This window comes from Vicugna pacos, chromosome 1, assembly GCF_048564905.1.
Source record: "Vicugna pacos chromosome 1, VicPac4, whole genome shotgun sequence".
Taxonomy (NCBI): domain Eukaryota; kingdom Metazoa; phylum Chordata; class Mammalia; order Artiodactyla; family Camelidae; genus Vicugna; species Vicugna pacos.
In genome coordinates, this window is record NC_132987.1 from 80,957,927 (window position 1) to 80,985,603 (window position 27,677).

A 27,677-nucleotide genomic window follows, 5' to 3' on the forward strand; every position below is an offset into this window, starting at 1 on the left:
GGTCATATTACAATAGAGTGAGCCTATAATCTAATAAGACTGACATCCTTAGAAGAAGAATACAAAAGACACAGAGACACAGACACAAGAAGAGAACACCGTGTAATAACAAAGGCAAAGACTAAGCCAGGAAATGCCAAGGATTGGTGCCAGAAGCTAGGAAGAGGCAAAGAAGCATTTCCCCTATAGTTCTTAGGGGAGCAGGTCCTGCAAATACCTTGATTTCAGATTTCAAGCGACCAGAGATGTGAGGCAATACATTTCTGTTGTCTTACCCATTCAGTTTTTGATACTTTATTATGGCAGCCCTGGGTAGTTAACATAGGCACCTAATAAAACAGTCCTAAAATGCATGAAACAAAAACTGTCAGAAGACTTCCAGTTTCCTATTCTGCATGTAAGGAGCTTGAAAATCACCACTCTGTCATAACTACAAATAAAAAGCTGAAAAGACTGAAAAATCACCTCTTTTTGGATCCATAGAAGAGGGAAAGACATAGGGCAACCGCCCCCCCCCCCCAATGTTGGAGAGACTGGCAGGCAAATACAGAAAGTAACTTAAGGCAGCGCATTCACAGGTGCGCACCAGCAGGGGAACCAGTGCAGGGGTGGGAAAACCTGACCAGCAACGGATAAATTCCTGGAAGCTCGGTGTGGACCACTGTGAGTTAAACATACCATAAGTACTCAGTTATAGGAGGACCCTGGCATTATTCTGAGAATTGCACTGAGAAGTTTGACCAGGTTCCCGCAGAGAGAATTCCCTTTCTAAGCTTCCAGCAAGGGGAGCTGAAAGGTACCATTTAGAAACACACCAGAGCACTCTGTTCTTCTCAACAAGGCCTGCCCACAAAGAAAGCTAGTTAGCCAGACCCTAACCAGCTGGGATTATTGGAGCCTAACTAACATAGGAAAAAGAAATCCCCAAATCCAGGGGAATCTAGCCTTCCGTGTGGGAGAAAATACCCAAATGCAGCCCGCTCTAGCCGCCTGTCCCACCGAAAGAGGCAGAAAAAAAAAGAAAAACTGAGGAACTTGTGAAATTCATGGTCCAGAGATATATGCTCACTAAAAGACTATATGAAAGACTATATAACGGCTATATAAAGACTGCAGAGAAAATCCTGAAGACACCACAAAAAAACTACTAGAACTCATCAAAGAATTATAAACCATGACCAAGTAGGATTTATCTCAGGTATGCAAGGCTAGTTTGACTTTCAAAAATGTAATCCATCATGTCAACAAAGTAAAAAAAAAATAAAATGATCATATCAATAGGTACAGAAAGAACTTGACAAAATTCAACACCCATTCATGATAAAAATCTCTCAGCAAACTAGGAATAGAGGAGAGCATTTTCAACCTGATAAAAGATATCTACAAAAATCCATAGGTAACAATGCTTTTAATGATGATAAACTTGAAGCTCTCACTTAGATCAGGTACAAAGCAAGGATGCCCCCTCTCGCCACTCCTTTCCAACAGCATATTGGAAGTTCTTGCTAATCCAATAAGAAAAGAAATAAACGTATACACTTTGAGAAAGAAGACATAAATCATATTTGTTCTCAAAAGACATAATCATCTATGTAGAATATCCAAAAGAATTTATTAAAGATAACCTAACTGATATACAAAAGCCAGTTGCTTTCCAATATGTTAACACTGAACAAGGGGAATCTGAATTTAGAAACACGCCATTTACATTAGCACCCCCCCAAAATGAAATACTTAGGTATAAATCTAACAAAACATGTACACGATCTATTTGGGAAAAATTACAAAACTCAAATGAACCAAATCAAAGAACTAAATAAAATTTATTCCATGTTCATGGATAGAAAGACTCAATATTGTCAGAATGTGAGTTCTTCCCACCTTGATCTATAGATTCAATGCAATCTCAATGAAAATTCCAGCAAGTTATATTTTGGATATCAACAAACTGGTTCTACAGTTTGTATGTAGAATGCTATTGTATTCATATGGAGAGGCAAAAGCATACAAGAGTAGCCAGCACAATATTGTTGGAGAAGAACAAAGTCAGAGGACAGATGTTACCCACTTCAAGACTTGCTATAAAGCCAAAGTTAGTGTGGTACTGGTGAAAGAACAGATAAATAGATTAACAGAACAAAACAGCCCATAAATAGCCGTAAATATAGGTAAGTGATTTTTGACAAAATGGCAAGGGCAGCATAATGGAGCAAAGACAGTTTCATCCAGAAATGGTGCTGAAATAATTGGACATCTACATGCAAAGAAAAGAATCTAGATATAGACTTTATATCCTTCACAAAAAATTAACCCAAAATGGATTATAGACCCAAATGTAAAATGCAAAAAACTATAAAACTCCTAGGAGAAAACCTAGGTGACTTCAGGTACGGTGATGTCTTTTCAGATACAGCACTAAAGAAACTACCCATGGAAGAAACAACTGATTAATGTTAACTTGAAGCTGTACTTCATTAACGTTAAAAGCTTCTGCTCGCCAAAAGACAACATCAAGAGAATGAGAAGACAAGCGACAGACTGGAAGAAAATAGTTACGAAAGACACGTCAAATAAAAGACCGTTATCCAAAATAGACAAAGGACTCTTAAAACTCAACAGTAAGAAACCAACCCAATTTAAAAATGGGCCAAAGACCTTAAAAGACACTTCAGCAGAGAAGGTATACAGATGGCAAATAAGCAGCAAGAAAAAAATTATCATCAATCTTTCTTTTTCCTCCCTGTATTTCTTGTGAATGGCTTCAGCCTGAAGTAAATAGACAGCTTTATTTCTTAAACTACTAGGTGATAGTTTGAAAAGTAGTTTTTCCTCATAAATATGGACTCTGAATATGGATAGTTACATGTGCTAATTCAGCTGTCCAAATATGCCATCAGTAATTCAAGTTACTTCTAATTTTGTTTCAAAATTCTTGGCCATATTCAAGGCAGGAATTAGGAAAACGTTGAAGCTCTTGCCTTAGGTACAGTTGAGGGTTTTTGTTTTCTTTTCTTTTCTTTTCTTTTGCCCTCCACGGAGTGAAAGCCTCAGTTTTACCCTAGTAGACAGACTTTGTACCTCTTGTTGGGCAGAAGGGTGTTACTTGCTTTCTCTTATGCTAACCACAGCTAAATGAAATGCATTTCCACGACAGACTTAATCATACACATAATGATGTATTCTTTTGGGATTTACCTTTTCTAGACCAGTGGGTGTTGATCTACTCCCTAGGAATGTCATAATGATATTAGTAGGGGAAAAGGTGTGTGGGGGTCAGGTGAGGAGCGCTGTATGGCTGTGGGACAGGCAACTGTAGTGTCTGCCAAACATTTGAACTCAATGACACTTCTAAATTCTCAAAAGTATTGGTGATTTGTAGAGTTCAAACTCATTAATATTTGAGGTAGTCTAAAATGCATCAAGCATTATATTTTGGTAATCCTTAATGTTTTTGCACAATTAACACACTTTCAAAAATCTCCTTTAGATCATGATGGCATAATTGAGATGATCTAGTTCATCAGATTCTTTTTGTTTTAATTATGTAAGGTGAAAGGTAGGTAAAGAGGCTTTGAATGGCAGAATGGCCTTGGGGTTTATAGGTATAAACTTTTATAGGTATAGATAGGTATATAGGTAAAAATAATACACTATAGTAGAGTAGATTATATTAGACTAGATTAGAAATCCAGCAATTTAAAGTGGTAGAATTAAATAGTTGATGAAATGGGTTCTTATGAAATATAATAGGGTAGAATCTTAGTTTGAGTGTCCTTCAAATCAGTCTGGGAGGATTTGGGAGTAGATAGTTGGTTTAGAAGGTGATCTCAGAAAGCGTAAGTGAGAAGTCAGAAGGAGTGATACAGGGAAAAGAAAGAGCCAGTATAAGCATGCACCAGTGAGAACAGCCCTGTAGGCAGAGGGGTGGGGGAGCTTTGTCCCTGCTGGGACTTTCTGAGAAGCACACACAGCATCTGCTTGAAGGACGGGAGGATGTGGAATTTACCTGCTGTCTGTCCCCTATTCTTGAGAGCCTTTCTGGGACATTAGCTATCTCTGGTTATCAGATTCTCAGAGAAGACCCTGGCATCCAACAGAAAGATGCACAGTACACCATTTTCAGGACTTTGTTAGACTGAGGTGAGTCTGAGTGGAAGTGTCCACCATAACTGCAGCTAAAAAGACAAGTGATCCAAAAAAAAAAAAATGACACGGGTTACCTGAGAGGTATGTAGCCAACAGTATAAGTTCTTCATAGCTAATGGATTTTGCAGACTGTAGGTGTAGGCACAATTAAAGTTTTCTTTATTCAAGCGTCTCAACAACCTGAAGAGGTTGGTATTGTTATACCCATTTTAAAGGGAAGGTAGCCTATCTCAGTTCCCACAGGTAATAACAGATAAATCTAGGACTTGATCCTGACTCTCTTGTGATGTTTCATTGGCTCTTCTTAAAATAAACCATGTCTTAAGTTGATCAAGCCCTTACCTAGAGTAAACCTCAGTATTAGTTCTCTATTGCCTTATCCAGGCAAACTGTTAACTGTAACCTCCAAGGCTCCTCCTATTCCTGCCTCCTCCCTTCTTCCCTGTCACCTCATATCACACTCCGTGCTGAGGTGACAGTTCAACTGGACTATGACTAGTCCCAGTGGCTTGCACAGAACATACCCTATACCTTGTTCTGCGATGCTCCCTCTAACTGGAACGTCACGCTTCAGATTCCTTCCTTCCCTCCCTTCAGTCTTAGCATAGATGGTCCCTTTCTCTGGAAATCTTCTCTGACCACCCTCTCTTCCCCAGATTAGGTGCCCTAATGAGTCCCCTAGCTTCATCCCACCCCAAAGGCAGGAGCAGTGCCTTTGATTTTCACTGTTGCATACTCAGACCCTCTCATTAGTCTACTTTTTTGCAGAGTGTCTCTGAATTCCTTCTATTTTATGCCCTTTCAAATTTGGTGTTTCTTATGCATTAGTCCTGAGCTCTCTTCTGTTTCCATGAAAAGTGCTCTCTCTGGGAAAATTCTCATTGATTTCCCTGAATCCCAAATATCAACCTTATTTAAGAATTCCTAAATCTAGTTAAACTCCCAGAGTATTATGAATAATAATAATTTTAAGTAAACTCTTACGGTAGATATTCCTGTTATTTCTACCTTGTGGTACAGCAGGCCCATGCAGATCTAACACATGCAAACAACTGGTAACTTATGCAGATACCTCTCCCCATCTTTTAAATCTGTTCCTTTTGTGCAGATATTTTGTTGCTGTCTCCACTAATGCCTATGCCTAAGCCACACAAGTTAGTGTGATTGTTTTCACCTAACACTTTCAAGACTATTTTAACCCAAAATGTCTATTCCAATAATAGAATGCCTCCATGATTATTTTAGAAAATGTTTAAATTATTTAATCTTTTATAAAAAAGTCATCTTAAGGTAAAAACTAGTTTATTTTTAATCAGTTTACTACTTTAGGCCATTTTGTAATTATTATTATGGTAATTGATTCAGGATTGATCACTAATAGGTGTTGAAACTACCAACTGTGGGGCCAGGCTGACAAGAAACACAATACTTACATAGTTTCAGCGTCTCTCTCTACTAATGATCTATTAATTAGAGAGAAAAAACAGCAACATCTTAGCGAAGAAACTTGGCAGATGGACCTTAACTAAGTGATCAATTTAACATCATAGATAATGGGACAACCAACAACCTGTGCCTCCTGATATGATACTAAAACGACAAAGCATCACTCTGAATTTCCTTTGAGATGCATAATCTGAATATAGTCATGAAGAAACATCAGATAACCAAAATTAACTAAAATTACTAAATAATTGACCTGTACTCTAAAAAATCAATGTCATGAAAAATGAAGTCTGTAACCGTTTCAGAATAAAAGAATTTAATTCAACGTGAGATCCCAAATACAATTCTGGAACTTAAAAAATAAATAAAATGAAAATGAAAGCTACAAGTGATGCTTTAAAAAACTTTTTTTTCAAATTTATAAAAATTTTCCCAAGGTATTTTTGTTTGTTTGTTTACACTCCCCGCCCCCTCACCGCCCCGAACAAACTAACCTGGTTTCTGGTGATAACCATTATTATTGTGGTTATCATTGTGACTGCTGACTGGAGTAGGGCACACTGGATGTCTCTGATGAGCTGGTAATTCTCTGTATCTTGATATGGGTGATAGTTCTAGAGAGATATACTTTTGAAATTACATTCCATTACATTTAAGATTTGTAAACTTCATATGTTATCATTCAATAACAAGTTAAAATCATCATCATCACAGTTATTCTGAGTTCTGTGTCTGACAGCATCAATAATTACATTGCGTGTGGGTTTATTTCTATTGATTTATTTTTTTTCTTGTGATTTCAGTCATTTGGTCATGTTGCCTGGAACATTGATTAATTTTATATCCAGTGCTGAAAATGTGTATGAAAAATTGTAAAAGAATATCAGTTTCTTCTAGCAGACAGATAAAAGACAAGCAAATGATCTGGTACAAATTGGAATTAAGAAATTTCAAGAATGGATTTCAGATTTTGTGAGAGGGAAGACTTGTTTGGATTTTTAGCCTTCTAGCAGATTTGTTATTATGTTTTATTCCATTTTATTTATTATCATTATCCTCCTCCTCCTTCTCACCATCATTTACTTTCTTTCCTTTTTTTCTCGTCCTTGACATACACAGCTTAGAAACTAGCAAATGTCTTGAGGAAAAAAACTACAGGCGGAATCTTATTCTAATTTCTCTGGCTTCCCTTTTGATCTGTGAAAGAAAAACACTACTCTTTTTCTGTGGACTTACAAAATCCTTCACTCTGACACCAGATGTGTGGGTTATTTCCCCACCGAGATGTTCTCTCATTCTCTGTTGACACTAACTGGCTGTCCTGCAATTCAGTTCAATTCTGACATTATCTACGTGGACTTAGCACAGATCCCACAGGTTAACAGTTCAGACCTACAAGACTGTCCCCACTACACATGCCAACCCCAAGTCTCAGGTTGTCACCTGTGCTTCTGAACAGTTGGCTACAAGTTAGAGGGGTTCTCATGATGCCTTCCTTGGGTTCAGTCATTTGCTGGAGCAACTCACAGAACTCAGGAAATAATTCACCAGCTTGATTACTACTTTATTAGAAAAGGATACAATTTAGGAACAGCCAAATTGAAGAGTTGCTTAGCGTAAGGTACATGAAAGGGATGCCGAGCTCTTTCTGTGCACGCCACCCTCCCAGCACCTTCACACGTTCACCAGCTTGGAAGCTCTCCAAACTCCCTTATTTCAGATATTTATGGAGGCTTCATTCAATCCTCAGTTCCTCTATACTACCCCTCTAGAGCAGAGGTTGGTGACGAGGCAGAGACTTTCAACCCCTAATCACATGGATGGCCCCCCCTGGCAACCTGACCTCATCTTGTGGATATTTAAGGACTTCAGAAAAATTGCCTCATTAACATAAACTCAGGTGTGGTGGAAAAGAGCTTGTTATGAATAGTGAAATACAATTCTTTCACCTTGATTTCTATGCAACTATTTCAGGAATTAAGGACAGAATATCAAATATTATAATAGAAGATGTCCCTATGATTCTTACCACTTAAGAAATTACACAGGTTTTAGGACCTGCTACCAGGAATTGGGATGAAGATCAAATGCATAAATACTTAAGATTATTTACATTTATAATATATATAAATATTTATTTATTTATTTATTTTAAATCACAGTATCAGTCTGGAAACTTGTTTTCTCAAATCTTGACTGTTTTAATAGCACCAAAATCTAGTTTTTCTTCTCAGTCAGGAGAGTCTTCCACAAGCTTTATTTACACTGCTTTCTATTTCTTCTCTATGCCATTTGATTTGAAATGGCAAATGCCATACGGGGCAAAAAGCGCAGTAAATCTCGGGCTCTATATACTGTCATCACTCAGTATCCGTGGGGGTTTCTCCCAGGAGCCCCTGCAGATACCAAAATTTGAAGAAGCCCTTTTATAAAATAGAGTACTATTTGGATATAACCTATACACATTCACCCACATTCACCCTTATATTTTAAGTATCTATAGATTACTTATAATATCTAATGCAATGTAAATGCTGTGTAAATAGTTCCCTCTAAGGAGCAAACCCAAGTTTTGCTTTTTGGAACTTTCTGAAATTTTGTTTTTCTAATATTTTTAGTCCTCTTTTTTTTGTTGTTGTTTCTTGTTTTTGTTTTTAAACTTTTTTTTATTGAGTTATAGTCATTTTACAATGTTGTGTCAAATTCCAGTGTAGAGCACAATTTTTCAGTTATACATGAACATACATATATTCATTGTCACATTTTTTTTTCAGTGTGAGCCACTACAAGATCTTGTATATATTTCCCTGTGCTACATAGTGTAATCTTGTTTATCTATTCTACATATGCCTGTCAGTATCTACAAATTTTGAAATCCCAGTCTATCCCTTCCCACCTCTCTCCCCCTTGGCAACCACAAGTTTCTGTTCTATGTCTGTGAGTCTTTTCTGTTTTGTTTGTATGTATATATGTATGTATGTATGTATGTATGTATGTATTTATTTAAGATTCCACATATGAGCAATCTCATATGATATTTTTCTTTCTCTTTCTGGCTTATTTCACTTAGAATGACATTCTCCAGGGACATCCATGTTGCTGAAAATGGCTTATGTTGTTGGTTTTTATGGTTTTTATTCCATTGTATAAATATACCATCTCTTCCTTATCCAGTCATCTGTTAATGGACATTTAGGCTGTTTCTATGTCTCGGCTATTATAAATAGTGCTGCTGTGAATATTGGGGTGCAGGTATCATTTTGAAGTAGGGTTCCTTCTGAATATATGCCCAGGGGTGGGATTTCAGTCCTCTGTTTTTGAATGTGCAGCTGCAGAACTCATTCCTATGGAGGGCCAACTGTATCCCACACTCTTCAGCATCTTAGCCTGTTAAGACTTATAGGGTTTGATGGGTCTCTAAATCTCTTCAACCAGTATTTCCTCAAGCTTATATAATTATTTTAAGGGAAATTACAAACTACATCTTCATACCTGGATTTAAATATACTTTCCAATAATACATTTATGGCAAAAATTTTTTTTTCTGATAAAATGGAAAGCCACCTCTTTAATCATGTAAGAAAATGCTTGTTTTGTTGACAAATAAATTATAAACCAAATAGATCATATTTGGTTTTGAAACTAATTACAAATCAAAATGCAAGTTGGAATGCATTTTTGTCTCAACTATAAATAAGACTTCTTTGTGACATGATGTTTTGACATCCATAATTTTTATAAATGAAATAATAACTATCCTTTAACAAATAATTGTACTTGTTGAAAAGTCAGGATAACAGACAAATTATACTTAATGTGATTATTGATATGGTTGGATCTAAATCTCCCATCTCCTATTTGTTTTCTATTTGCCACCACTATTCTTTGATTGCCTTGGCATTTATAGTATACATTTTTAATTTTACCTGGTCTACCTTCAAGTGATAATACACTTCAATGTTAGTACAAATAATTTAGAACACTGTCATTACTCTTCTCCTGATGTTTGTGTTATTGCTGTTACTTATTTTATTTTTGTGTATATTATAAACCCCACAGTACATTGTCATTATTTTTATTTAAATAATTAGATTTTTAAGAGCTTTACATATTTGTTTTTAAAAGGTTTTTATGTTTAACTGTATGATAATCAGTATCAAGTATTGGTGATCTTAATTCTGAAACTGAGCAGGACCCTTCTAGGCCTCCATGGGTTAGACACCCTTCCTGCAGTGTTCCCAGCCTCTTGTTTATAGAAAAGCTTTAGCATCCTAGGTCTTCCCTGAGTTCCAGAGAGCAAATTTAATCAGAGAAATGAGAAAATGCAGAAACAAAGGAAAACAGTCAAGCAAGATAAAATAATAATAGTTTAGCCATAAAACAAAGAACCTTTAGTTCTTCTTCAAGGGGCTATAAATACAGTGAAGAGCCATATCCTTGAGTCATTTTGCAGATACTAAAACCCCTACCAGGTGGAAGCAGTTAACTGCAGGCTGACCACAAGCACATAGACCCCGGACCAGTTAGAATCAGAAGGTTGATGATGTTTATTCCAAAATATCCACCCGGTTACCTCACCACAAGCCAATCAGAACTGTCCGTGAGCTGATCAGGCATCTTACAACCCTCACCCCTAGTGTTTCCTTCAAAATCCCATATCTGAAAGCCATTGGGGAGTTTGGGTCTGCTGAGCATGAGCTGCCTATTCTCCTTGCTTAGCCCCACGTTGGGTGCCTTGTCATAAACATTGTACTTGCCTTCACCACAACCCAGTGTCAGTAGATTGGCTTTACCATGCACCAGGCAAGTGGATTCAAGTTTGATTCAGTAACAGTTCCTTTTGTAGGAAAAAAAAATTCTTCTAGTATTGTTTTAATTCTTTAACATTTTTTATAATGTGATTAATCCTTTCAACCCTTGTTTATCTTAAAATATCTTTATTTTGCTTTAGTATTGGAAAGATATTTTTCTGGGTAAATAATTTTAGGTTGATAATTTTGTTTCAGTTTTTTTCCCTCCAGTACTTTAAAGATGTTGGTGCCACTGTTTTATTGCTTACCTGGTTTCTGATAATGAAATTAAAAATTTGTATTTAGAATTCTTGCTATGTAAATTTTATCCAACACCCCAATACATTGATAAATGGGATTGGGTTATTATTTGTCAAACTCTGGACAGAAGTAGCATGAGTATGTAGTCTATATTTTGATACAAATATTTATTGAATAGTAATTAGTCAAATATATTTATCAAGAATCTCCTCTCTGAACAGCAAGAATCAAAATGATGCAAATGCTCCAAATGTCAAATAAATAATAGCAAAGTCCAGCTCCATTTCCACCAATGAAATCAAGTGCCTATTAAGTGAAGGAAAGTTATTCTAGAAAAATATTGCATATAAAATCAGCCTTAGAATTAGATTCTTCTTGTTTTCTCTATAAATTGGGAAAAGCTTATAACAGAAAAAAATTTAAGAAATCCATCATATTAAATGTAGCTGACCTCCACTATACACAAGTCAGAGATTCTCAAAAATAGGAAATTTTGGATCTCTTTTGGATGAATTCAGATCCTTCCAATTCATTCTAAGTCAGTGAAACATAAGTTGAAACTTCCCAAAATGGTTATTATCAAAAGAAAGCCAATGAATTAGAAATGACAATTTTTCCACATTTTGTCCCTAACTATATACCTTAACGATTTCTTCCTCATATCGGTTTAAAATCTTTTTTTTCTCCTCCTTCCTTTCCAGTAACTTCTTCCTATTAACTTCTTTTCAATTTGCTGCTACACAGCGGACTTCACTACTTGACTGGCCTCTATGTGAGATGGCATTTATTCCATTCCCCAAACTAAATGTTCTCCAGTCTTTCCATGAGAGCTAAAATATCATTTTAGATGATAGATAGATCGATAGATTGATTTCTCAAAGGGAACACTACTGGAATTTTGGGAGGGATGGTTCTTAATTGTGTGGAATTCCTCAATGTAATGCTAGATACTTAGCATTCTTGCCCCTTTTCTTAAATTCCAAATGGCATTTGTACCTCATTGTGACAACTACAAAATAGCCCTCATGCATTTCTAAACATCCCCTGGGTTTGGTATAGGTCTGATTGCAACCACAGACATCCTTGGCCTATTAACACTTCTGTATGAATTCCAGCTTTTCACAAAGCGAATGTTCTTCTTAGAACTCAGTGAAATACAGCTATACAGAACATAGTGAAATTATCCTTTTGTTTTTCTTCTGTACACTGTATGTCTGTTATTACATAGTCACATTTTTAATATTCCATTTTAAAACATACTGATCTCACATCAATTGAATTTCCAAGGTCATTTTCACATGTGCTAACTGATAAGCCTTATCACTCCAACTCTGGACATAGGTGGCTGTGCCAAAAATCAAGGATTTTTGTATTTTTTCCTATTAAATGTTTCTTTGGACAAATTGCCCAATATTTTTTAACTTTTGAGGGCATCGTGGAGCCACACAGATCATTGGTTAGCGTTTATAACAAGTCTAGCTCTGTTCTAATTCAGAGACTGTATATTTGATGTTTTCCATCCTAGAACACTAAGGAACCACTTCCCACCAAAATTTGCATAGAAATTATGTGATGACCCTAGCCTTTTAACTTTGCATACTCTATTTTCTTCTTCACACTTCCTGTAAGTTATGATTATTTTGTGTGTTTGTTTTCTATCCCTCACACTACAGTGTTAGGTATCTGAAGGCAGGCATCTGTTTGACCCTTAATGCCTAGCCCACATTTGGTGCCTAGAAAGGCATTGTTAATTTTGTATCCAGTGTGTGAATTTTTCTTGAAAGTGTAGTTATTCAAGAAAATAATTGCCCAAACAATTCATAGAACCTGAAGGCAGATCATGATCTTCTTCAGGCAAAACTAACTTGTTAGCATAATTTGGATAAGGACATTCATCGATCTGAGATTCAACTATTTGCATTATTAGTGCTAATTATCTGATATTCCTGACTCTCAACTTCTTAGGGAAATCACGGAAAAATACTTGTGAGCAAGTGATTTGCTTTTGCCAACAAAATGCAGGTTTGTGTCATGTGTCCCTTTTGAGTAGAAGTTTAAAGTATCAGTACCTTCTGAGTTGACTTCCTTTTGAATGATATTCTAAGATGCAAACATCTAGATGGAACTCCCTCAGGATTAGTCTCTGACTGACGACACTAAACAGGGAACATGTTTGACCCTGTTTGACCCAAGATAGACATGTAGCTTAAGTGAGGAACGTATTATTGGGGAGCAATTCTCCATGGTGTTTCTACTTGTCCGTCTTGTGACTGTTCTGTCCTAGACTATCTTTTCCGAGGTGTTTGTATAGGAAAAACTCCAGGATAATGTAAATAGTGTCTTCCTCTAGGGCAGAAGGCAGGTTTGTTTCCTGACCAGGAAGATAAAGATAATGTCTCCCTCTGGGCTGATTGGGCAGGTTTGTTTCCAGCTGCCTTTATAATATTGGGGGTTTTCTAAGCTCAGGTTTCCCAATTGACATAGATCCATTATGTGTGCTGCACATACCTGAGACCCTTGCCTTCATCTTCTTGGGAATTGCTGAGAAAGGGAAACTGTTACAACCATAGCTCATGCTGCCTGTTGTGCTTTGAGTAATATTTTGCCTCTAACCCAGGAATCTTGTGTCTTCTGCCAGCATATGTGAAATTGTTGTTGGCTACTTTGTTAGCTCACAAGAAGAGTAAACTCTCAGGCCCTTCACTGTTCTTTATCTTCGTCTCATTTTAAGATACTATGAATTGGGAGGAGTCATTTGTTACTGTAAAGTAACCTAAAGTCTTCTGACTAATACACTAACCATCTCTGTTGCCTTTAGCCTTTATTTCTGTTCATGTTCATAACATTAAATGGGGCTTTGTTAGCAGGATCACAGGCTAAGGGCAGATGAGACAGATGATGAGAGAATGTCCCAGGATGCATTAGAACTTGGAAATAGGCTACAGTATTGATCAGAGATTGTGAAGTCCAACTTAAGTTTTGTGGCTGAAGGAACTAAGGACATTGGTACCTCCGTGAGCAATCCAGAGAACTAGAAAATGTTTGAGTTGGATCTTAGACATATAATAATATATGTGATAAGGGATATTAGAAATATGGTAAGACTTTAAATGTAAGAAAATGGAAGCTTAAAAATTGCATGACTTTTCCAGTTTAATATGATAATTAGTAAACGATTCAGCTCTCTTAACTGAGTTTCCCAGCTACTATTCATAGTTCACTTCTCACAATATACTAGTGTCTTTATGCCCACACATAGTTCCCTCATTTAACTGTCAGTGAGTGTTCTCTTGTTGAGGACCTTCTATGTGCCAGACATAGTACCAAAGACAACTCCATCATTAGGAAATTTCCAGTCACTGGTCTAAAGCTGGAGACATATTTCTATCAGTGGGGGCCTATGCAAAGAAAACTTTGCAATAATACCATGTAAACTAGCTCTTAAGGGAATATCTAGTTTGTATAACCTTATACTCTTCTATGTAAACTCATGTACCCAAATCAGGATGTGAGAGTAAAATGTTGTTTAGACTTCCTTTGGTTTCATAGAGAAAGTAATTTATATCATATAATGCTTGACATTAAAAAGTAAAAAAAAATCATATGCCCTATATCAGTTTATTCACATAGTCATCATAACACACAGGTAATGTACAACAGATGAAAGAGGATGAGTATTAACCTCAAAAGATCAGGGAATGAATAAAGTACAGATATCTATGCTGCAGACTTGAACAGTTATGCATCTCTTAAAACTTCACTTTCTTCAGAAGGAAATGGAGACATTGATCAGTTTGTGAAGATTAAATGAGATAATACACAATTTTGGCACATTCTGTAACGGAATACATATTATCTTTTTTATGTAGCTACTTTTGAGTGACAAAAACCAAATGTTCTTTATAGCCAGCAAATATTCAGTACTTGTTGGGCTGCCTTGCACATTGTACAGTCACTTACGGTTCACATCCTCACATGATTTATTTTACTTGATCTTTACAGCAAAAAATGTGAATCTCAAATAATAAATTATTCATTACAAAAGTCCAAAATACATATAACAAAGTTCCTGTGTGGGATAATACATTTGCTGTAGAATAACACATATTTAAGCATGACATAAATATGACACATAACAGAAGAGAAATTGTATAAACAAAGAAACCTGGAAGTCCAGAAAAGGGTGATGACATATTGTATTTGGCCACAGAGATTCTTAAGAGGGGGAATGGGTAACACTGCCTTTCTCCATCCCAGGTGGCTGTAGGGACTACATAGGTTTTGTTTGTGTGTTTGTTTACAGGTCTAGAAATCATGTATGTCCTGAGTGACTGGGAATTTAGTTAATAATAATACAACTATTTTGTGAGTTAATGTAAACCTCAACTTTTAAACTTCAACTCACAGTCTGTTTCACTGCACTAAATAGAACGACGAGTGTTAGCCATGTAGGGCTTTCTGAGGCCAAGCAGGTGTGGGAACCTGGGCTTGAAAGCCTTCCACAGGAGAAAATGTATGGCCTATGCTGCCTACAGTGGCAAATAAAAGAGATTCAGTGTCATCTCCTGATACGGTGCTCATCCTGCGTACTATGGAAAGGAAGTTCGTTTTGTGAAATCTATAAATTAATATAAGGCTTAGTTTAGAAAAAGACATGGAAAATATATGCATATGTATCTGTAGTGTGTAGATATTAGGAACAGGTAAATGAGTGCATCTTAGTTCTTAGCTCTTTATAAACGTGGTGATGTTGAAACATGACTGAGTATCCTGGCATCACCTGCACTCATGGAATTAATTTGAGAAGATTGCCTAAAAGAGCTGAAGTGTGGACACAGGTATTTAAATTATCTTCAGAAACTCCAGTACGAATTTGGCTAGTTTGACTGATTTCTTTAAAATGTCCTTGCCAGTTTCAAGCTCGTTGGGGAGACCGTGCTGTGCTTGTGAGTACCATGCCTGCGTTTCCTACAGGAGCAGGAAAAAGACAAGGGAGATTGTTTGGGTGTTGAAGTTCAGATTAGGAAATTAGGATGAAAGTCAATATTCCTCGAAATAAAAAAGTAAAATAATTGATGAGAAAGGGCAAACCTGTGAATCTACCCAGCTGTAGAATCTTTCAGGGATGAAAGACCAAAAGAATAAATGTGGTTCTGATAATGAATTTACCACTAATGGGAATGCTAATCTCTTTATCCCTGGAGACTACTTCTATTGCAGGTATTATCATTGAAAAAGGACTTTAATTCAGACATGTCTAATTACACTGTAGGTTAATTCTATTAACTAGAAAATCTCCGAAGGACTTTAACATTTCTGACTATTAAATAAGTTTAAGTCATCTAACCAAATTGCTAATGATTGCCTTTCATTGCAAAGCAGGAACTATTTGATAAATCTGCTCTTCCTTCTGGAACAAGGGGACAAAGACTTGATTTTGAAGGCAATAACAATTTATTGCAATTACCCTTAATGCATGGTAAAGATCATAGAATTATGTATAGTCTGTATTTTTCCCAGTGATTGCTTCCTTTGCTGTTGTCATCCTTCTGTGTAGGCGCAAAGAGCCTGTTATTAGTAATAAAACAAATGATGATAAAATGGATGGACTTCCTTATTCATAAATGTAAGAAAGGCTCATTTGCAGTATTGATGGAGTCAGAAAGTTTTTTCATTTAGGCCATCTTATTGTAAGAGACAAACACTAGCTTTTCTATACATAGTGTGTCTGAATATGATTATTTTTCTTTTTTAATGTGTCGCCACTGGTCTAGAGACATTAAAACAATTAGAACAGTTAAGATTCACTATAGTTTTTTGTCCTGGCTCTACCTGAGCACTTAATAAACCTTTACTTGCATATAGAAGAATGTTATAGCCCATTTCTATTCCTCCTCTTACACCACTGGAAGTTTCCCAGTCATTGTTTAATTCAGTGTTTTTCACTCAGCGTTTAATAAGTGTTCAGCATAGTGCAAACCATGGGAGAGAAAAATATCAATACAACATAGTGCCTAATCGCAAGGTACTTTTTGAATGAGATGGACTTGAATACAGATAATTGCAATATGAAAACCCAGAGGATATGCCACTGTCTATACTGAGGTTGCCTTGCAATTGGAACCTAAGTATGTATGACTAGTTCCAGGAAAACAAATCAGTTCAAAATAAGGAAGAATTAGAAACACTCATTGTATAGAGTTACATGACCATGCTACCTGAGATGCAGATTGGGCAAGAAAATGAAAGATTTAATTTAAAATCATGACCTCCACCACGATGTACAAGGGAGCTCTGTAGAGATAAAAATCAGTTGCATGTAGGAGACACAAAAGTATAACAATTTAGGACTCAACAGTCAAATGGTGAGTTTAACAAAACAGAAGTAGGATGCAGTACATGATATAACCTGGTAATTGCAGAGAAACCACAAGGGAATCTATAAAGGTGATTAATGGTAGCTACAAATAAAAAGAAGGAAGACAATGGAGAAAAGGAAAGAAAGGCCCTAAGAAGGCTTTCCATTAAGAAAATCTGGAATGATTAGAATCCATTTAAATAATTTTGTTCCCAAATGTGGCCTACCCACTACATGATCATAATGCTTTAATACATCTATCTTACCAAAAAACGACAATATGTAAATAGTCTATCATACACTGAAAGTGAAAATTCAGTTCTACGTCCCACTCCCCCTCTTGTCCTCCTCTCCTCATTATCCTGCTTACAATGCTCATATGAATGTGAGGGTCCTGGTTCTCAGCTCTGCTTGCCACTCAGAAATGGATAGAGAAATTGTAAAAAAAAAAAAAAAAAACAAAAAAAAGCAAAAAAAAACCCAAAAATCCTGATGGCTAGGAGGATACATGTGGGGCGCCTCAAGTTGCCTAAGTATGAAAAGAAAAAGGAACTCTTAGGATCTCTGGTTCTTCTACAAAGGTTAAGTAATGGTCAACATGTGGGGAAGAACAACTGAGACGAAAATGCAGTGTTAGGTGAGAGGATGGAGAAAAAGAGGTGTTAGAGGAGAGAGGAAAGTGTGAACCAAAGGAGTGAAGTATGTAAACAAGTAGGAACCATGCTGGATATTATTAGTGTTCTTGCCTCAGGATTAATGTGCATGTCATAATTTGTTTACACAGCCAACAGTCATCACATACAAAGTCTCTTTAAGCATCAGGTTTGACGCCTTACATATAATATCTTCTGGAATCCTCTTGACAATGTATCAATACAGTATCCATATATTTCTAGATCTCCTTTTCCATTATCTTCAGATTATGTGGGTCTGCTTCCTCCTTTACCTTATCCCCAATGCAAGAGTAAGAGTCACAACAGTTGTCATTTACATAAGAGGATATTTATCACATTCAACTCAAAGCTTCTTGTTCCAGAGAAATGTTTACCTCAGACAAAGTAAGTCTCTGTAGATTGCCAGTGTCTCTAAAATGATTCACCCTTAATTACAACCTTTCCGTAATCATTGAGAATCCAGTATCGTCTCTCTGAGAGGCAGTCAGGAAAAAGCACTAACAGGCTTATATTCCCGATTCCAGTTTTTCAGTTCTGGAGAGATGAAAGGCTAACACTTAAAATGGCCCCAACTGTTGCTAACTGACCAGAAAAAATACATGTTGTCATTGCTGATCTAACTTTCGCTAAGCACTCAGACGTTGGTGAAGCCAGTTTTCAGCTCAGCCACAAGCAACCAGCAAAAGAATGCTTAAGGTTGGCTGATACTACTGCAAGTTTAGTTGGCATCATACAAGAGGATATGGGACAAAAATGGGTAATTAAGATCATAACTGTCATGCAAAAAATAAGTGAGATTTAGGAAATCTTTTTTTTCCCCTTCAGTTAAGACAGCTTAACCTAAAAAACTCATTTCCCGACCGAAAGCAACTTATTAAAATTACAGATAATGCTAACAGTCATCACGATGGCTCAATGGCTTTCACAATGGCAAATGGTAAGCTTTCATGCTGTGGGTAAGTGTGTACAGGGAGGTGTGTGAATAAATACTGCCTTTGTGTTTCCTTTGTTTTCCTTTGTCCCCACCCATCTTTCATTACTAACACATTTTTCTCTAGATCTGTAGCTATTTACCGTCACAGCCTCCAAAACTTTCCTTCCCTGTTCTTTTCATGCAGGCTATTTAGTTTCAAATGGAATAGCAGGCGACTGAATTGTCAGAAACCTATTATCTGTCTGTCTATCTAATTTCTAAACTTCTACCATGAATCTTTTCTTTGCATCTAGGTCATCCAAGATTAAAAGTATATAGGAGAGAGAGTATATTACGGGGAATAGTTTCATTTTTGAATTTCTATTGTCATGAACATTTGTTATAGGAAAATAAACCCTCAAAGGAATTTGTATTACACTAGCAACAGGAGGATAGAACAGCGGAATTTTGATAGGCAGGAAAATGGAAGGAAAAACTGTTCTGAAACATAAACTAATAGAAGCACAACTGGGAAGAGTTAAGCCAAACCCTGAACAAATGTCCCATATCCAGAGTATAAACGGAATCCAGAGGATTCACAAAAGGCATGTCTTCATGAACCTCAAACAAGTAATTTCTGATTTGTGGAAACTCCCATTCCTGAGTCTCAGCTTTTGGCTCTGGAGTTCAGTTTTGTCAGTCTCTGTCCCACTATGTGAACCCCACCAGTCCTTACCTTTTGTAAGTCCCCAGTCTGTTCAACTTGCTCATGCCCCCAAGGTTTCAAGAGCTACCTGCAGTGGCTCATAACCAAAGAGCTGATAACCGTTTGCCCGATGCCTGGCTAGGGAAGGAGAAAGGAAGCAGCTGTATTCCCAGTGACCGTCTCCCACCTCTGAGCCATCGCACTTCTCCTGGGATCCTCTTCCCCTGGGCCACTAGCATCTACAGAAACACAGTGATCGCTGACCGAGGTGTCGGCTCAAAGGATTCAAAAGGATTTCGTAAAGATACCATATTTTGAGCTTTAATTAAAAGTCTCATTTTTTTCTACGTTAGGCTTTCTAGCATAGACTGTCATCCATGTCTGTGGCTTCAGTTTGTTTTTTCCTTTTTTCTTCAGTAAGCTCGTATTTTTCTTTCTTAATATTTACTCAAAAGTTACCAGTTCTTTTTTTATTGAATTGAATTTTTATTGACTTTTTGATTGATTTACAATGTTGTGTTAAATTTCTGATATGCAGCATAGTGATTCAATTTTATATATATATATATATATATATATATATATATATATATATATATACACATACACACATATATATTCTTTTCAAATTCTTTTTCATTCTAGGCCATTGCAAGATAATGAATATAGTCCCCTGAGCTATACAGTAGGAGCTTGTTTATCTACTTTATATAGAGTAGTTAGTGCCTTCTTCAGTTTTTATTTGTATCTCAGTGACCACCGTCTTACCACCACCACCACCATTTTGTCTAAGTTTAGGCCACTTGTCTAAGCTTCCAACCTGTATATCCAGGTGCTTACTCACTATTGCACTTGGGTGTTTCAAAGGGAAGTAGATTCAGCACCTAGATAAGCAAACTCATTAATTTCTCCTCAAACCTGGAGTCTTCCAGTGCTCCCTGATTCGGTGAATCGATACAAATTGCTATACAAGATTGGAACCTAGACACCCTTCAAACCTCGTGTAATTGCCCGCATCGTGTAGGTTAATGCTATTTGATGTTTTACAAGCTAAAACATGGTACTTAACAAACACCAGTTACTTTTAAAAGTGAATTACGTATATTAACGTATTTAATCCTTAACAACAATAAAAAAGCAAGTACTATTACTCCTTTTTACAGGGTAGGAAGATTTTAATAACTTTCCCAAGATCACTTGGCTAGGAAGCGTTAAAGGGGCTCAAGCCTGTGCCGTCTGGCCCTGGGCTCCACATCCTTATTCAGGACCCTCTAGTGGCTTTCCTGCAAATAGTAGTGACTAACGTTTGTCAACTGTTTGCTCTGTACCAGGCATTGAATTAAGTGCCTGTAAGATACTATTTCTTTAAAACTTAACATCACCCTAATAGAGAGTATTTTGTTATTCTTCTTCTACCAATGAGGACATCGAGGTACACAGTGGTGAGGTCATTTTCACCACCGTCCTTAGCTACTCAGTTGTGGTTCCACAATTCTTTCTTTATCTGCCATTCTCATGTCAGATCCCACATTCCTTTTTTTTTTTTTCACTGTTCAAGGTTTATTTGCTGTTTTAGTTGGTATGACACTTGAGTTGGCAGCATTATTTATATAGATTTTTCATTTTACGTTACATGGCAGTGTACACTATTCTGATACATTTAGTACATACAAGATCACACACTCTTTAACAGCCAAGATTCTTGGCACTTTACAACTCTTGTTAACAACAACAAAAAACAGCCTAATTTTTAGTCAGAGAAAAATAACTTGAAGAATAGAAAAGCACTTTTATTCATAAGTAAAAATTCTCTCTCTTTTTAAGTACACTATTAAATATGGCAAACATTTAAATTAAACCTTAAGTTCTACCCTGAGCCTCTTCTTTAAACTCACCTAATGCCCAAGTGTTGTTAGCCATGTTCATGCACAACTTTATCCCAAAGAAATTGGGGTTTCTGTTGGTGGACCTTAATTAAATAATAAATTAAACAATTCTGGCAATATCTCTTTAAATTTTCAGCATTATTTTATTTCAAAACAACAACTTTGATCTCTGAGAACCTTGGCTATTGTGGAATTAAATATTTTTCTACATTTTGGAACATAAACTGAGGCTTTTAGGTTTTTCCTTTAATTTTATTTATTTTTTTTAGTAAAATAGAATGCTGAAGTCCCCTCCCCACTGCAAACTTTGAAAAGTAGATTACAGTGCTTGTGTCACTGAGGAGCATATTTTATTTGAGTAATAATCATTCCCACTTGACAATATGTGCCATCCTATTAAAAAAAGACAATTTCTAACAGCTCATAAAAAGTCTCCAGATATGTAATAGACATCATCAAAGATTTTTCCATCCCTGTTTTATTTTTATGACTAGAGTTCAAAAAATATGCATATTTAAATCTTCTTTATGAGTGCTTTAACAATGAGAACTGGACTTGGTTACTTCAAAATACATAAGTTTTACATGGGGGATTATAAATCAAAAATGCACTTTTAAATTTGTTACTCTTCAGTTAAGATTTTCTAATTGAAATGATAGTAATTTTTTAAAAAATATTCTATATGACTCTCCTGCAGTAGAGTTAAAACACAAGCTATTTTAAAACACAAGTATTAATTTTACTTTTAGAATCACAGTGACATCTTGAGTCTACTAAGATAGCTTCTCTGGATTTTGATCATGTTGAAAATCACCTCGTGATCCTAATATGAATCTGCTCACTGCATAGTGTAACAGAGTAGCTGGAATTCTATGTTATAGTAATGATCAGGGGTTTATTTTGTTTTGTTTTATTTTATTTTATTTTTTTGAAAGGATGCCTAAAAGGAAAAGCAGTCCAGGTGACAATGTTCAAAATCCTAATTAACTCATGTACTATTTAATTAGCTGTCTCAGATACAAAGGCTGCCACTGTGAGACCACATCAGAGGGAATTATCCTTCCTCTGCCTCACATAGTCTTTTTTCTGCTCCAGCAGTCCTAGCCGAGAGAAAGGCTCCCCTAGGTCTTACCTGGAAAGGGGAAAAGAGTGTTAAGAAGTGCCCTCCCCTCTCTATTATTTATCTTCTTTACTCTTTACACATAGTCTTTTCTCCTTTCAAAGAGATTCCCTTGTAACTAGTAAACTACAAAGAAAGGGGAAGTTGGTTCTTAAACTCTCAGCAAGTTCAGGTGCCAGAACACGGAAGGGTCAGTTTGTACTGACCCGGAAAAGTTCTAGAAGGCGATTTCCCCCGTCCTCATCTAGGAAGATGGCCAGTTGGTGAGCTGCTCTCAGCTCTGAGAGAATTGAGTCTATTAAAATTTCAAGCATTTATATAATTCCTTTCATCCTAAAAGTGCTTTGCCAACATTAAACCAATTAATTAAGTGAAGGCAATCCGTGAATGAAGGCATTCTTACAACTGCCTGTCATTGGCAAGAAATACTTGTCCTTGTTTGTTTATTACTTTATTATTAGGCTTAGGTGGATTTCTTATTTAATAGCTTTATCCATGATGCCAAGGCCATTGGATTGGAAATGCTGTGGTAAAATCACCCACTCGCTACGCTACTGTCAACTAAAAAAACAAAAACAAAACAAACAAAAAAGCCCCACAACCTAAAAGTTAAGAGCTATATTTTATTTGGTGGATTTTCTCAAGATTTTAAGCCTGGAAGACAGCCTCTCAGATCTCTCAAAGGGACTGCTCCCAAGAGGTAAGGGAGGAGGCAGGATGTATAGAAGTTTTTGCAACAAAGGTTAGGTAGTTGGAACATCAAAAGATTACCGTTAATTAAAGAAAATCAGTTATCTCAAGTAAAGAAATTCAGCACTTTTCTATATTTGGGCAGATACAAGAGCCTGGGCTCATTGAAATCATTCCTTTGATAAGCACCTTGGCCATCTAGGGCCAGAATCCTGTGCTTTCCCATCCTGAGTCTCCTCAAGGTGCAGCACTGGGGGTGGCTGCACTGGCTGAAGGCTTGATGCCTGGGCACCCTGTTTGCATCCTGAGTTCCTTCAGGGCTCACCACTGAAGGCACTGCAGTGTGATGGCTTGAGGGCTGTGACATCCTTTGTTGATACAGCAGGCGGTATTTTTCATTCATACTGTAAAAATCTACCCTAACACCTCCTCCACTCCCAACCTAATTCATTTGCTAAAAACAATTGGAAGAGGTTTAGCTGTAGAAACTAGAAAGTCCGTAAAAAAATAAAAATCCTCTTAACTTTATCTCTTTGTATTCTTAGTATCTTATTTAAAAAGCACAATAAACTTGGTTTCTACAGGCAATGTATTATATTAACATATTTAGAAAAATCTAAAACCTCAAGCCTCTCTTTACAGAATGTGAAGTAGGTTAATAGGAAAAGTAGATTAATAGGAATTGATAAGACAATTTCAAATGCACATACAATACTTTTCAAGAGCTTAAATGTCTTCTTGAAAAATTAAAAGATCTCAGCTCCAAACATTACTCCTAATTTATCAAGTTTCCAAGTTTAGTATGTGTATGTCATTGCTCAACCAGAAAAGATGGTGGAGGAAAAGGCTGAGATTAAATAGGTATGTCTTTAAGTTACTTTCTCTCTTAGCGGGCTTTTTCAGAGAGTATCTTATTAATAAATTCAGAAAGATTTGGAAACATGCCTTTTTTTTTCTCCCAAGCAGCATGTGAAATTTTTAAGTAATCAAAGTAACTGCCCTGCCAATTTGTACTGGATAAGAGACTAAAATTCTTCAGGGATAATCCTCGTGCTGAGTCTGGGGAGAAATCTTTATGAGCAGCTAATGAAGAGCTGGAATATCTTAAGACATACCTACCCAGTTTTTAAACACATGACCATGGCTTATATCTCATTAATGCTTACTAATTGTGAAAAGATGGGTAGTCTTAACATTTTGAATTGTAGAAGAATCAATAACAATAAAATCACCCTTCTTTTAGTGGGAGTCAAAAAATTTATTTTAACCAAGAGAGGATTGATGTTTGGAGTAGAATTTCAGATCTGAAAGAGCTGAAGTATCCAATTACCTCAGTACATAACTAAAGAAATAAGTTCTGAAAGTTTAGATACTCACATAGTCAAATAGCAACTTCGTGATAAAAGTTAGACTACAACTGTGGTAGGTGATCTTTCTACCCCACCAGGCTGCTCTGTATCTAATTTGAGAAGGTTGCAAAACAGGCACCGTTCCAGCATATTTTACTATGTTGATACAGAAGTGTGAAGTGTTGCTATTATTAATACTGAAGTTTTGTTTGGCCATGAGTTTCTTAGCCTCTGAAGAATACATTTCTGTTACCAATGAATAAGGAACTCTTAATCTATTTTGAGCTATTGACTTTTTTGGCAGTTCATTGATGAAAGCTTTGGGCCTTTCTCAAAATATCTTTAAATGCCTAACATCAATTACATATGATTACAAAGGAAAACATGTTGAAATACAATTATCAATATATTATAAACTGAAATGTGGGCTCTAGTAGTATACATATTTATTAATGCATTACAGTGCAGGTATCATTACCAGAATTTTCTAAGTAGTAATGAGTGAAATCAATTTAGGTATGTGCAACAAATTGTAATGCAATATGAAAATATCTATGGTTTCTATTGGTAACAGTCACAGCACTGTTAACCATTATAATTTGTTGCTTACACTAATAGTCAAGAGAAATGATAAATTGTACTTATACTTAGAGATTGCTAAAAAGAAAGATATTTATTTTTCCCACCAAAATCATCTACCCTCTAAATTCTGACCTCACAGCTCTCAAAGATTCTCACAGATTCAAAACTTTTACTTCTGTTGGCTTACATTTTAGAGAGCCTCATTTGTTCCATTTTAGCCCCTTTGCTTCAGGGTCTAATCCCTTTCCTCGTGACTCAAGATATTTCTGACAATTTCATACCTGAACATGTTCATTTCTAGTTCAGTTCCTGGGCAATCACTGAAGGTAAAATCTTCGAACAATTGATCTTGCTTAACAATAATGCAGCAATTTGCTTCCAGCCTTGTTAATATCTCAAGTTGCTAGAGACACGGTTTTGCCTTTACAGGAATAGCAGCATGGCTAACTAAAGCTCTTTTGAAATACAGCAGCAAGATAATGACAGCAGCCAATAGCACTACTAAACTATAACAAGTTACAATGATAAACCAGAGCTGTCTGAATATTTTAAGCTCAGTATGACTCTTCATGTGAGTGCTTATTAGAATCTATGTTTCCTAATCCTAACGGAGAGGATTAAGACAACTACATTTCCAAGCTGTACTCAAGGCAAATGGATCTCACATCATCAGACACTCATGCCAGGAAATAGATTGGTAGATTATTAGATCTGAATTAAAAGGATGCTTTCTTTCCCCCAGGCTTCCTTGTTCCTGTGTTTGTTACCTCCAATATGGATTTTTTATGATGTTTTAACTATTGTTTGTTATTATTATCTCATTTTAATTGTGTATTTCATGCCCCGAGCACCTTGATCAGGGGAATGTAATGTAAATAAAATTATCTTGACACACAAAGGCTGCAGGTGGTGTTTAGATTTGTTTTTCTTGTCTCTCCAGGAAATCATAGACGTATTTTAATTTTTTCTTCTCTTTTGCTCACTTTCTTTGTCCCATATGACACTCAATCCAGAGAACACCTGCAATTAACATATTTTTCCAGAAACTTGTGCCTCTCTACCTCAAATATATCTTTTTAAGGTAACAGAATTTGCAGTGATCTCAAATATGCAGGAAAAATTTGGGGCAGATTTATTTCTCAACAATTTTCTGTCTTCTCCAGAGACAAAAATCACTTTCACAAAGTATACATCATATAATTATATTAACAATGTCAACAATGTCAATTTAAAATACCTTTCAAATAAGAACTCCTGTGTATATACAGCAGGTAGTCTCAACAGTAACCATGGAAACAACCAGACTTAGTAATACTTCCACAATCCACATTGCCCACTCTGTGCTAAAGGCTGTGGATGCAGAGATAAAAACAGCAGCTTTCATTGAGGAGCCAAATTCTCACTCAGGCAACCTGAAATGTTGGAAAGAACTACCCTTGTGTCAACTCTATGTCGAGGGTTTTGCATGCACTGTTTTTATTAATTGTACTTTTTCAGCTGTCCTGGTGATAGCATTATTTCCCTCCATTTTACTGAAGACACAAACGGGTTTCAGAGCAGCTGAACAACTTGCTTGAGACTGTAGAGCTAGTACATGATAGAGCCAGCATTCTAATCACAATTCAAAGAGTAGAAGCCATGTTCTCTTTATTTTATTTTTTAAAGGCTTTATTATTTAAAAGCTATTTCAGGTTCACATGTACTATCTTTTTTAATAGATAAAATCTGGCTTTCCATATACAAAGAATCATTACTAATCTAAACATTTTCCATCCTTGCCCTAATTACACAATAATTTCTTTTTCATTGACTATATTAGAGCATTGGCTTTTCTTGTCTTGTGCTATAAATGCAAATTAATTTAACTGGCATATGTTAGTTGTGTTTTTCATGTTAACCTATATAACTACAATAGTATTAATGGAAGTAAACAGCTTATTTTAGTTAAACCATCCAACCTTGCATATCTGTCTAATATCATATGCAGTATCTCATGAGTCTAAATAATAAATGTAAGAAACAGCAAAGATACAAACACTCATTATTTGTAAATTTTCAGAGAAGTACATTTTTAAACACTTTTATTATGGTATGGTTCCTGTACAGTAAACTACATGTATTTCAGATGTATGCTTTGATGAATTTTGATAGATGTGTACACCAGTGAAACCACTACCACAGTCAAGATAGCTAACATTTCCATCACTCCTCAAGAGGTGCAATGTTCGAATTCCCAATTTATCCCTTCCCACCCCCTTTAGCCCCTAGTAACCATAAGTTTGTTTTCTATGTCTGTGAGTTTGTTTCTGTTTTGTAGATAAGTTTATTTGTGTCTTTTTTTTTTAAGATTCCACATAAAAGTGGTATCATATGGCATTTTTCCTTCTCTTTCTGACTTCACTTAGAATGATGATCTCCAGGTCCATCTATGTTGCTGCAAATGGCATTATTTCATTCTTTTGTATGGCTAAGTAGTATTCCATTGTATATTTATATCACATCTTCTTTATCCAGTTATCTATTGATGGACATTTGGGTTGTTTCCATGTCTTGTGCCGCTATGAACATTGGGGTGCATGTGTCTTTTTGAATTATTTTTCTCTGGGTATATGCCCAGGAGTGGGATTGCTGGATCATAGGGTAAGTCTATTTTCAGTTTTTTAAGGAACCTCCATACGGTCCTCTACAGTGACTGCACCAGTTGACATTCCCACCAACAGTGTAGGAGGGTTCCTTTTTCTCCACACCTTCTCCAG